We start from the raw sequence: 10,876 nt of genomic DNA on the forward strand, positions 1-10,876 counted from the left end.
ATATCCAACTGATTATAAACTTGATAATTCTTCTTTACAAAAGCTTGTTTTTGTCTGCCTAACAAACCTAGCAGGAGAAACAGGCCGACTATTTTTTTAACCTTATAACTTTCTACTGAGTGTACCAATAAAGCCAAGGTTACGCTGTATTACTTTTGTTAGGCGGTGTCTTGTAACAAATTTATGAAAAAAAGTTTGTTATTTAACCGACTTCCAAAAAGGAGGTTCTCAATTTTTGATTGAGTGGACCGGTTTTGATTATTTTTTTTTAATCGAAAGGTAGTGCGTGTCATGTGATGTCATTTAGGTTTGAGATCTGACAAGTACTTTTTTAGCTATATCTAATAATGTGTATTTGCTTGATTATTTTGTCCTCGACCTACGTTATATTGTATCGCATAGCTTTTCACTGAGTGTACTGATTTTGATGATATCTGTTTTAATCGATAGCTCATGCTTATCTTGTAGTTCCCTTTAAATCTGATGATTACTTTATGAGTAATGTTTGATAACGCGGAATCGCTTGCCAATTTTTTCGTGTGCCTATTTTTTATTACTTGTCGATGTAATTGAAGTCGGTTTTTTTTCGTTTGCGAGCAAACACAATTATTAATTATGGCAAAGCGATATGACGTCATTTTGAATTCCCCGTTGCGCGGACGCACCGCTGATCAAATAGTCACCATCAACCGTTAACACGTGGTCATATTTTGTTTTAGTTTCAACCACGTGTTGTGTGTTTAAGTATATTTCAGCTTGTTTTTTTTAAGAACTTAAAAAAGCAGGACGTAATCAATTCGACTTTAGTTTTGCTTTTTTAACTATCTCCAAAAAAGGAGGTTCTCAATTATTTCAGTTTTTTTTTAGTTCGGTTCAACTTCTTAACACACGTGTGACTTGGGGAGTAAGCTGGTGAATGCGTAACGAGAGAGTTACGAAAAGTGTGATCGAGCGAGGCGAACGGAAGTTGAGAGTGACTATAACTTAAATGAAGAAGAAGTTTACTTCAAAAATACTGTTGAATTGAGAATCTCGTTTTTTGGGAGTTAGTTAAAATGTCGTGTAGCCTAAATAAAGCACGCTCGTTTTTTTTTTTTTACTCATAACTTTCGAAGTATTCGAAATCGTGCTTGTCACGTGGTCTCTTTTTCCTCTTATCGAGGTCTAACGAACAGTTTTTGAGTTATCGCCGATCATGTGTTTCGTGCTGTAATTGTCGATGTTAATGGAAGTCGGTTTTTTTTTTGTTTGAGAACAAAGAACTCAAGTAAGTAATAAAGAATGTTGTGTAAATACTATCTGACTCGGCAAACATTGTCTTGCTGCTAAACGCTATTTAAAAATAGGGGTAGAAGGGTGAAAATATAGGGTTGTATGTATTTTTAACGCCAAATCATAATAAAATAAAGAATAAATAATTTATCTAGAAATTAAAAAAAAATAGGGGTGGACTGCCCTTACCATTTAGGGGGATAAAAATAGATGTTATTCGATTCTCAGACCTACCCAATATGCACACAAAATTTCATGAGAATCGGTCAAGCCGTTTCGGAGGATTTTAACTACAAACACCGCGACACGAGATTTTTATATATTAGATGTACTTTGAATCATTTATAACAAAAGACTGCAGACCTTATGGAGTCAGATGTGTGGCTTGTTTAGGTCTTACAAATATATTTTGGCATTATTTTTTTCTTTTTTATATAAAATTTTAAAATGTAGTATACTAGCTGACCTGGCGAACTTCGTATCACCTTATTTTTTTCTGAAATATAATAATAACATAATATATCAAAATAAAATATAGCCTATCTTTTAAGTTGGATCAAACTGCACACGGTGTGCAAATTTGACTAAAATCGGTTAAGTAGTTTAGGAGTCCATTGAGGACAAACATTGTGACACGAGATTTATATATATTAAGATATTTAATATAGTATATATTAGATCAAATATATAAATTATTTTAATAAAAATATTAGTGTTTGAAACAGTAGACAGTATTTATATTTTGAGAATTAAATATTCATTAGATTTATTTACATGTTTGCCATATAACTTAATTTCCTATGTAGAATAAATTTAATTTTAAATATTGTAATGTAAATAGTACAAAACTGGTTATTTTGAAATCGGTATCTACAAAATTAAACTTTTTTAACTGATTTTTTAAAGACTTCCTTAAAGGTAACAGTTGTATGTATTCTAGAAGGATAACAATAGACAAAAATACATTTTTTATATTAAAAAGATATTCGAGCTTAAATTTTTTTTTTAATTTGTAAGCTAATGATGCAATGTTTATATGCCTAGTAAATTATACATTTGTATGAGTTTCCTTATTTTTGTTCATGGAAATTAAATTTTGTTGAACTTAAAAAATATTTTATTATATTGAAAAATTGCAAATAGTCAATTTTTTATTTTAATTTTATTTCTAAGATTGTATTAAGTAAAAATTCTTTTACTCTGTTCACGGATACTAGATTTTGCTGTAACTACATCAATAATGCAAAAATTTCAATGGGGTGACTCGAACCCCTATTTAATAAACAGGAGGGTCACACCCTTTTTGAATCCCGTTTAAATATTACTATTCCTCTTTACAATTACGTTTTTAACCGATTTCAAAAAGGAGGAGGTTTTCAATGCGATTGTATTATTTGTTTGTGCTACCTCATAATTTTTTCCTGATTTTGATGATACTTTTTTATATTCAAAGGTGTTGGTTGTTTCATTCAAATTTGCACAAGATCTGACGACCACTTTTTGTTACTCTAACAATTACTTGACTATTTTTTCCATCTATCCACGTTTTATTACATCGTTGTAAGGGGACACCATTATTTACGTGAGCTATTTTTCGATCATTTTAGACCCCTAACCCCTTAGATGAGTTTAGTGAGATATGCCTGGACCCCCCCCCCTCCCCTTACATGATATTAACGCTGAATATAATAGAGATTGATGGGAAATAATAAACTGGTCAAGTATACAATAGTTAATTTATTTCAATTAAATTAAATTTAAAGCAGACCAAATGATTTCAATAGCCATGAGATTTATTTTAGCGGGCAAAATGAACACTCAAAAGATTTTTTTTAATATCTGTAATATTTTATATTTTCTGAAGTTGATGTGAGATTTACGTTTATCCCCCCTCGGTTTAAATGAGGTTTGGTGAGATTTCATTGGAACCCTCCCCCCATTCTGAGCTCACACAATTAATGGTTATGGTGAGAACTAACAATAACTCGTATACTTACACAAATAGACATTTTAGTTAGAACAACCTTTTTTGTGTAACTTCGCTTATATGACAAATTATTAGTTACAATGAAACAGAGTCCCGGAGCAAGGTCAAATCTGGTCGATAATGAAAGTCACCTTACAGATCTAATTCTGATTTCGCGGCATTGCATAAATATTTTGCGTCTTGATATGTTTTCATACGTATTATTTATAATGAATTATTATTACTAGTGACCGTCCAGTGGTCGAAATACGACCGTAATTAATTTAAATTATAAGTTTGAACATTATTAAGGTTCGATTGTCAAAGACTATACTTCTATAATATTAAACAAAAGAGTATATATGCGTTTGTGTATCGATATTTAAAAAAAAAGTAACTGCAGAATTTATTGTTGCTTCTTCTCTGCAGAATTTACTTACATTCCGAATCTGTGGTAGCATTACTTTTAATTATAATTAATTAATTAGCTATTTAATAGAGCTATTTTTGATTTTGAGTAATCGTTGAGTATGCCGTATATTTATATACGTATCGTAGTATATTTATTAACTTCACATTAATTAAAAATGAAGGGAAATTTGTTGTATGCCTCGTAAAATGTTGATTAAAAAATGATTTGGTAAGGCATTTGAATAAAAAAGTTTTTGATTTTTGTTAGTATTTAAATGCGTGGTGGAGTAAGCTCTGATCCTTCTCCTACATGGGGAAAGAGGTCTGTGTCCTGTAGTGGGATATTATAGGCTGAAGCGCTAGCGTTTAAATGGGATCACGTGACAAGCAAGCACCAGCTATCCAATACAAAAATATAAATTAATTGCAAGACAAAAAAGAAATCATCAAAATCAGTACACTTGGTAAAAAGTTAGTATTTTACAGATTAAAAATACAATCGAATTGAAAACCTACTGCTTTTTTTTAACTCAGTTTAAAAATATTGGAAAAACGTCAACTAGCTTTTTAACCGACTTCAAAAAAGGAGGTTACTCAATTCGATACATATATTTTTTATGCATGTTCGGGGATAACTTCGTTGTTTATGAACGGATTATGATAATTCTTTTTTTGTTGAAAAGGAGATATCCCAGAGGTGGTACCATGATAAGGAAACCAGGATCTGATGATGGAATCATAGAGAAATATAGGAGAACTCTGGAAAAGCGTAGTGACGACTAGTGCGTTTGTTAATTTTTTTCCTCAACTTACGTTGTATTACTTGTCGATGTAATTGAAGTCGGTTTTTTTTTTCGTTTGCGAACAACACAATCATAATAATTCCCTTTGTAGGAGTTTTTTAGCATATATCGTTTTAGATCTTGAATAACCTTTACATAAAAGTTGTGTCTTATCGTTATATTCTTACTACCCGTGCGGCTTTACCAGCGTCGACCTTTAACACGTTGGACGCCATGACGGACACCGTATGTCCGACAGCATACTTTCGCCTGGGGCCACACCAATAAATCGAGAATCGTCAAAAAATTGTTAAGGTGTTTTTCTGCAAATATTGTCAGCGAAAACCTCAAAAATAATGGGCGACTGACGGAAACAGTTATTTACCCATTATTTTCCAAGATCTCAAGTGGCAGACACCAGCTATAACATTTTTGGAAACAATTTGTTAAAAAGCCTATAAATTCAAAGTGTTTTCGATTTTTTTTTTGTGCTATGTGGCCTTATTGCACTGTGAGGCCGCGCGGGTCACTTGCCTTAGTAAAAACAGTCGAAACACTGTCTGTCGGCTCCCTAGAGGCTTCTGAAGCGATCGAGGGCATGCGGACACATGGTGTCCGACACGGCCTCTTGGACCCAATATAATGGCAGTCACATGGTGTCCGTCGCGGCCCACAGGACTAAACATGGTTTTTGGTCTGGCGTTCAACGTGTTAAGGATGGCTGGTTCCCGTATAATTAATATTTTTTGTACGATATTGTAACCCGCACGGCGACGCGTTGGCGCTACGGTTACAGTCACACGGTTTGTGGCGGTTGCGGGTTCGATCCGCGCACACAACAGACATTTGTATAGGCCATGCAGGTGTTTGCCGTGGTCTAGGTGTTTGTGCAGTCCTTGTGGGTCTCCCCACCGTGGTATGTTAAAGTTACTCATAGTAGGGAATATATCTGTTATCCCGCAGTGAAGCAGCATGACGGATTAAGCTCTGATCCTTCCCCTACATGGAGAAAAAGGCCTGTGTCCAACAGAGCAATGTTACAGTCTGGATTGCAATAGAATAATCTATTAAAATATATCTTGAAAATCATTTTTGTGCACTTACCATTATTATTTCATCCTTTACTTGTTGCATAATTATATAAATAAAAAATCTTATCCCCATTATATAAGGTTTTACAGGACGATGTTCAAACATACAGACTAACTTTTTAAGTAAGCTGGTGAATGCGTGACGAGAGCGTTACGAAGTGTGATCGGGCGAGGCGAACGGAAGTTGAGAGAGATATAAGTTAGATTGACCTAAAGGAGTTTTACTTCAGTCGTGTGGTCTAAAGCATACGTTTTTTTTATGTAGATTGTATCTTTTAATTTATAAGAATTTACTCAATAAAAAAACAATTGGTACAAAACAACTTCGTCCCGGTTTCCCTACAATTGTTTATACAGTAATTACGATATTTCTAGACGGTGTGAAACCTACGCCAGTTACTGAGTTAAACCTCCAGAATCACAACTGAAAACGTGTCATTTTCAGTGCTTTGTAATGCAAATAATAAGTTAGGTTAGTTTGGAACAACTTTTTCGGATTTTATCGTTGTTTATTAAGATCTTAGATGCCGTTTCAGATACTCCACAGCAGCCATGGCCATGGAAGGACAGTCCTCCGATAGACTTAGTACCTAACTACCTAAACCGCGATAAAATCCGATACAGTTGTTTCATTTATAATGAGTGAAATTCGCGTTAAAAAAATCGCATAATCATTAGAAAACAATATTAAGTTAGACTTATTAATGAAACTAGCTATATAATAGAAATGTTTTCATATTTATAATTATTTATAAAAATAAATCAAAAAATATGATGCCAAGTACAAAACTCGAGTCTGGCTGGATTAATTAAGGTTTTTATTGCAAGTTTTTCCAAACTAAAAAAAAAAAAAATTTGAAATGGTTGTGCAGAATATTGCATAGTATTTGAGAAAACGGTTTTATTTAAACGTCACGCTTTGAAAGTTCGCAAGACAGACTATCGTCTTGCGGGTCAGCTTGTATAATAATAATATCAAAAATTTCACACGTCCAAAATTAAATTGCGAACACAAGGTCGTTTATAACGTAAAACTGAATTTTATTTATCAAATATTACAGTGACACCACCATGGTGTAACAACCGCCCAAAGACCCTATCTTAAATCCCCACAATGTCAATTAAGGGACCTTGGCCCACAGCCGAAATAAAATGACCTTCAAAGGACCTCGCAAGGACATGCCCGGGCATAATAGCTCAATCTACAGGCCTTTACCCGGGTAGAACTTGGTCTGTCAGGAAGAGACATTATTTATTTAAAGCAATTTATTAGTAATTATTTAATTTGAATAATTACATACAAAAATATTTCGCTTGCTAAATAAAATCTAACTGTAATACAGATTCTGCCCAATTGTTTTAAAAATCAATAAAAATAAGACCAATACGTACGCCTACTTATAAATACTTTTTAGTTGTAAAAGAAAAAACTAAAATAGGTGAAGATAACTATTGTCTAGTAAAAGTAACTGTTTCGGCTGAAATCGTGAACGAATTTTTTTTAATCAATTTTGAATTTTGACAGTTGGAGATTGGATTTTTAGTATTACTTTGAAAAGTAGATTAAAGACAAGATTTCTTTTTATTTTTGAAATGAGATAAGCTGTTTACTAAAGCATAAGATGATTGTAGTTATAGCACGTATAATTCGTACTTACATAATAGGTACATTGAAATTGTGCATATGGATTATATGGACATGCGTCAATTAATAGGTATGAATAAAATTATGTTTATAAGATGATAACAATGTTTTATTATTGTTATTATATATGTTATATATAGTATCTTTAAGATTAAATTGTTTATTAAACAAAATAAATCTACTATAATAATAACCTACATACCTAAAGAATCTTTATACAAATGCAAGTTATACAGTGCCGGATTTATATTTTTTATGAGTGTAGGCCACTTTATTTCTGCCGCCCCATCTTCGCCCCATGTACGTATGCCAATAATTTTATTTAAAATTATTATTTAAATAAACGAATGAATTAGTCATTAAGAAAGAGAGCGTAAAAAATAAACAAGATATACAATTTTTTATCCTCTGAAATCAAGTGACCGTCCTCTGATATCTGCCGTCCCTAGGACGCTGCCGCCCCTAGGCCGCGGCCTGTACGGCCTATTTATAAATCCAGGACTGAAGTTATAACTAAAACAAATACTATACTAATTACTTTGACCTTGCAGAAGTTCACAGCTAAATAATACTGCTTTCAAGCTGTGTTGTGTTCCTATGTAAGGTGACCAGAGCTCTTGGGGTGATTGGGGATAAGGTCGGCAACGCCTAACTGCTTTGTAAAATATACATTTAAAATTGTTAAGCTTTTGCATCGAAATGATAATGTGAATTTTTATGTTAAGACAAGTGCTAATTTTTTGTTGTCTATCTGTATGTGGACGTTGTTTCATACCAACACAAAATAACAGTTTCAAAGTACAGAGGTATTTACGCATAGTACTAGCTTATTAACATGTTGAAAAACAGCAGTTTAAATCTATACAAATAAATAAAATTGGAGTGTCTGTTTGTAATATTAAAATAACCGCTTTTACTAAATGCATATGGATGTATACACGGTACACATTATACCAAAATAACATTTTTTACAATTTTTGTCTCTGTCTTAGTCTTTGTTCCAGCTAATCTTTGAAACGGCTGGATCGATTTTGATGGGACTCATTGTTAGGTAGCTGATATAATAAGGAGTAACTTAAACTACTTTTATTATTGAAATTTATTTATTTTATAACTCTGCGAACAATAACTTTTATGTTAAAGTTCATGCGGACGAAGTCGCGGGTACATCTAGTATGAAATAAAAACTAAAATTAAGGATAGAAGTCGGAAATGTGTTTATTACGGCAAATTAAATAATCATTATTATACTCGTATAAAGATTTACAACGCAAATATTCCAAAACTAAAGAGACGCCATTACGTAGTAACTATTTAGTAATCTGTGGCTATATTCTTTACTGCCGTAACCACACAGCAATTTATTAAGCAAGGGTAATAAAAAAAAATACATACTAAGCCTTTATCTGTTGGATATCGTCACACGGAGTAACAGGCAGTGGCAAATGTCGGCAAAACAAAAAATTGGTGAATATATTATATGGTTTTCAATTGAGGGGGGGGGGTACTGTGCCCCGGGCGCGAGTTAAGCTCGCCACGTCACTGGAAACAGGCCTCAAATCAATTTATCAAGATTTGTTATTAACTTATATTCCATTCATCATTACAGCCTATACTACTATACTGCTGGACATAGGCCTCCACAAGTTTACGCCAAAAATAACGTGAACTCGTGTGTTTGGCCGAAGACGCTGCTGCCCGTCTTCGGCCTGTGTATTTCAAAGCCAGCAGTTGGATGGTTATCCCGCCATCGGTCGGCTTCTTAAGTTCCAAGGTGGTAGTGGAACCTTGTTGTCCCTTAGTCGCCTCTTACGACACTCACGGGAAGAGAGGGAGTGGCTAAATTCTTTAGTGCCGTAGCCACACAGCACTATTATATATTCCATTGTAAGACTTTAATCTTGGTAGACTTCGAGAAAGGGGTTTCCCAATCTGACAATTACTTGTTTGACGCAACAATTTCTTAGCGGACGAGATCCGGTTTTAAGATTAATTTATTCACACATTAATATATACTTACATATAAAAAAATTGAATAACCGAAGTGTATGTGTACGAAAAATATGACAAGCACTACATTTCGATTAAAAAATAATCACCAAAATCTGTCCGCCCAGTAAAGTTATGATAATATTATGTATGTTCGCGGATAACTTCGTCGTTATGAACCAATTTTAATAATTCTTTTTTTGTTGGATAGGAGATATCCCAACTGTGGTACCATGATAAGGAAACCAGGATTTGATAACGAGATCCCAGAGAAATCGAGGTAAACCTTCGAAAATCGTAATGACGTGCTAGCAAACACAATTGTAACATGAACTTTTTTGCCGCATGTAGGTACCGACCTTGATTTGCTTTCACATAATTCACAAACAAAACCAATTACTTTAATTATCATCAACAAGAATAGTACAATGCAAGTCATTGAGAATAAATCTAGCTTAAATTTAAATGGGACCACGTGCGTACCCGCGTTAGCTTTCGATTAAAATAAGAATCATTAAAACCGGTACCTCTGTAAAAAGTTATGAGGTAACACGTGTAAAAAATACAGTCGAACGCTCCTCCTTTTTTGAAGTCAGTTATTAAGCATAAATGCAAAAAAAATAACAAAAAGAGACCTAATCGCTAAAAATCTTTGAACCTACCTTAGGAAATGGTATATTGATATTATAGAAAGAATACATAAAAAAAAAAAAAAAAAAAACTAAACTCCAATTGAGAACCTACTTTTTTGAAGTATATCGTTTAAAAACACTAAAATAATTTTGTTATACTTATTTAATAACCACGTGTTGAAACGGTTCACTGTGAGTTTGTGACACGGTCCGTCCGCACAACGGGGATTTCAAAACGCCGTCACCGGACTTGGCGTAATAATAATTTTGTTACAATACACTTATGGATCAAGTATACTTCATCCTAGCAATACATTATACAGTGCATAACAATAATATTATAGCCTGAACTAATTTGTACAATTATAAGAAATATCAAATATGTATTGAAATTAATTACTATTATTCGTGTCCTATATTCAAGTTAATTGTATAAAATGAATAACTAAATTTATTATAATTTGTAGAATTGTTAGAAATATGTATTAAAATTATTACTATTCTTCGTGTCTATATTCAAGTTATTTGTATAAATAAAAATAATTTATTATCTTATTTTGTACAGTAATAGTTATTTAATAATAACGTAGAGAATAACCTCGGAGCATATTAGGTTATATTCTCGTGGTTATTTCCGTCTTCACATATGTATTTAGTTATAGTATTAGCGTGGCTAAAGCTTTCTTAATAATTGACTTTAAAAAACGGACGAGGTTCATTTCGACTATATGTTTTAACGTGTTTTTACTCATAACTTTTTACCGAGTGTACCAATTTTGATCATTTCTTTTTTAATTCGAAAACTGTTCCCATTTAAATTTGACCGAGATCTGACGACTGAGAATTTTTTTTCGAATTTAATAGTTCTCTTGGCTGATCGGAAGGAAAAAGGGGAGCCCTGTAGGAGGGCTCGGGATGTCTGTTTGTCCTAAGGGTGTCCGTATCTCCTAACGAGATCACACCTCGGCTTAGAACGAAGTTACTAAGTCGGTATGGAGAAAGCGCTGTGCGCAGCGCTGAGTCGGGGTTACTGACGAGTTGTTTTTGAGTTACCCCTAATTATTTGTATTGTATTATACTTTTTAATG

At 33.2% G+C, this 10,876-nt stretch overlaps 1 long non-coding RNA gene across 1 annotated transcript; it reads right to left on the reverse strand.

The window, feature by feature from the left end:
• Positions 1 to 374: 374 nt before the first annotated feature.
• LOC123666736 lies at positions 375 to 10,627 on the reverse strand. Its single transcript, XR_006745313.1, has 3 exons — positions 10,593 to 10,627; positions 1,314 to 1,322; positions 375 to 456 (listed from the first exon to the last, which is right to left on the reverse strand). It is a non-coding gene; the product is annotated as an uncharacterized LOC123666736 (long non-coding RNA).
• Between the last annotated feature and the right edge of the window lie 249 nt (positions 10,628 to 10,876).

The sequence above is a fragment of the Melitaea cinxia genome, chromosome 27, assembly GCF_905220565.1.
Source record: "Melitaea cinxia chromosome 27, ilMelCinx1.1, whole genome shotgun sequence".
Taxonomy (NCBI): Eukaryota; Metazoa; Arthropoda; class Insecta; order Lepidoptera; family Nymphalidae; genus Melitaea; species Melitaea cinxia.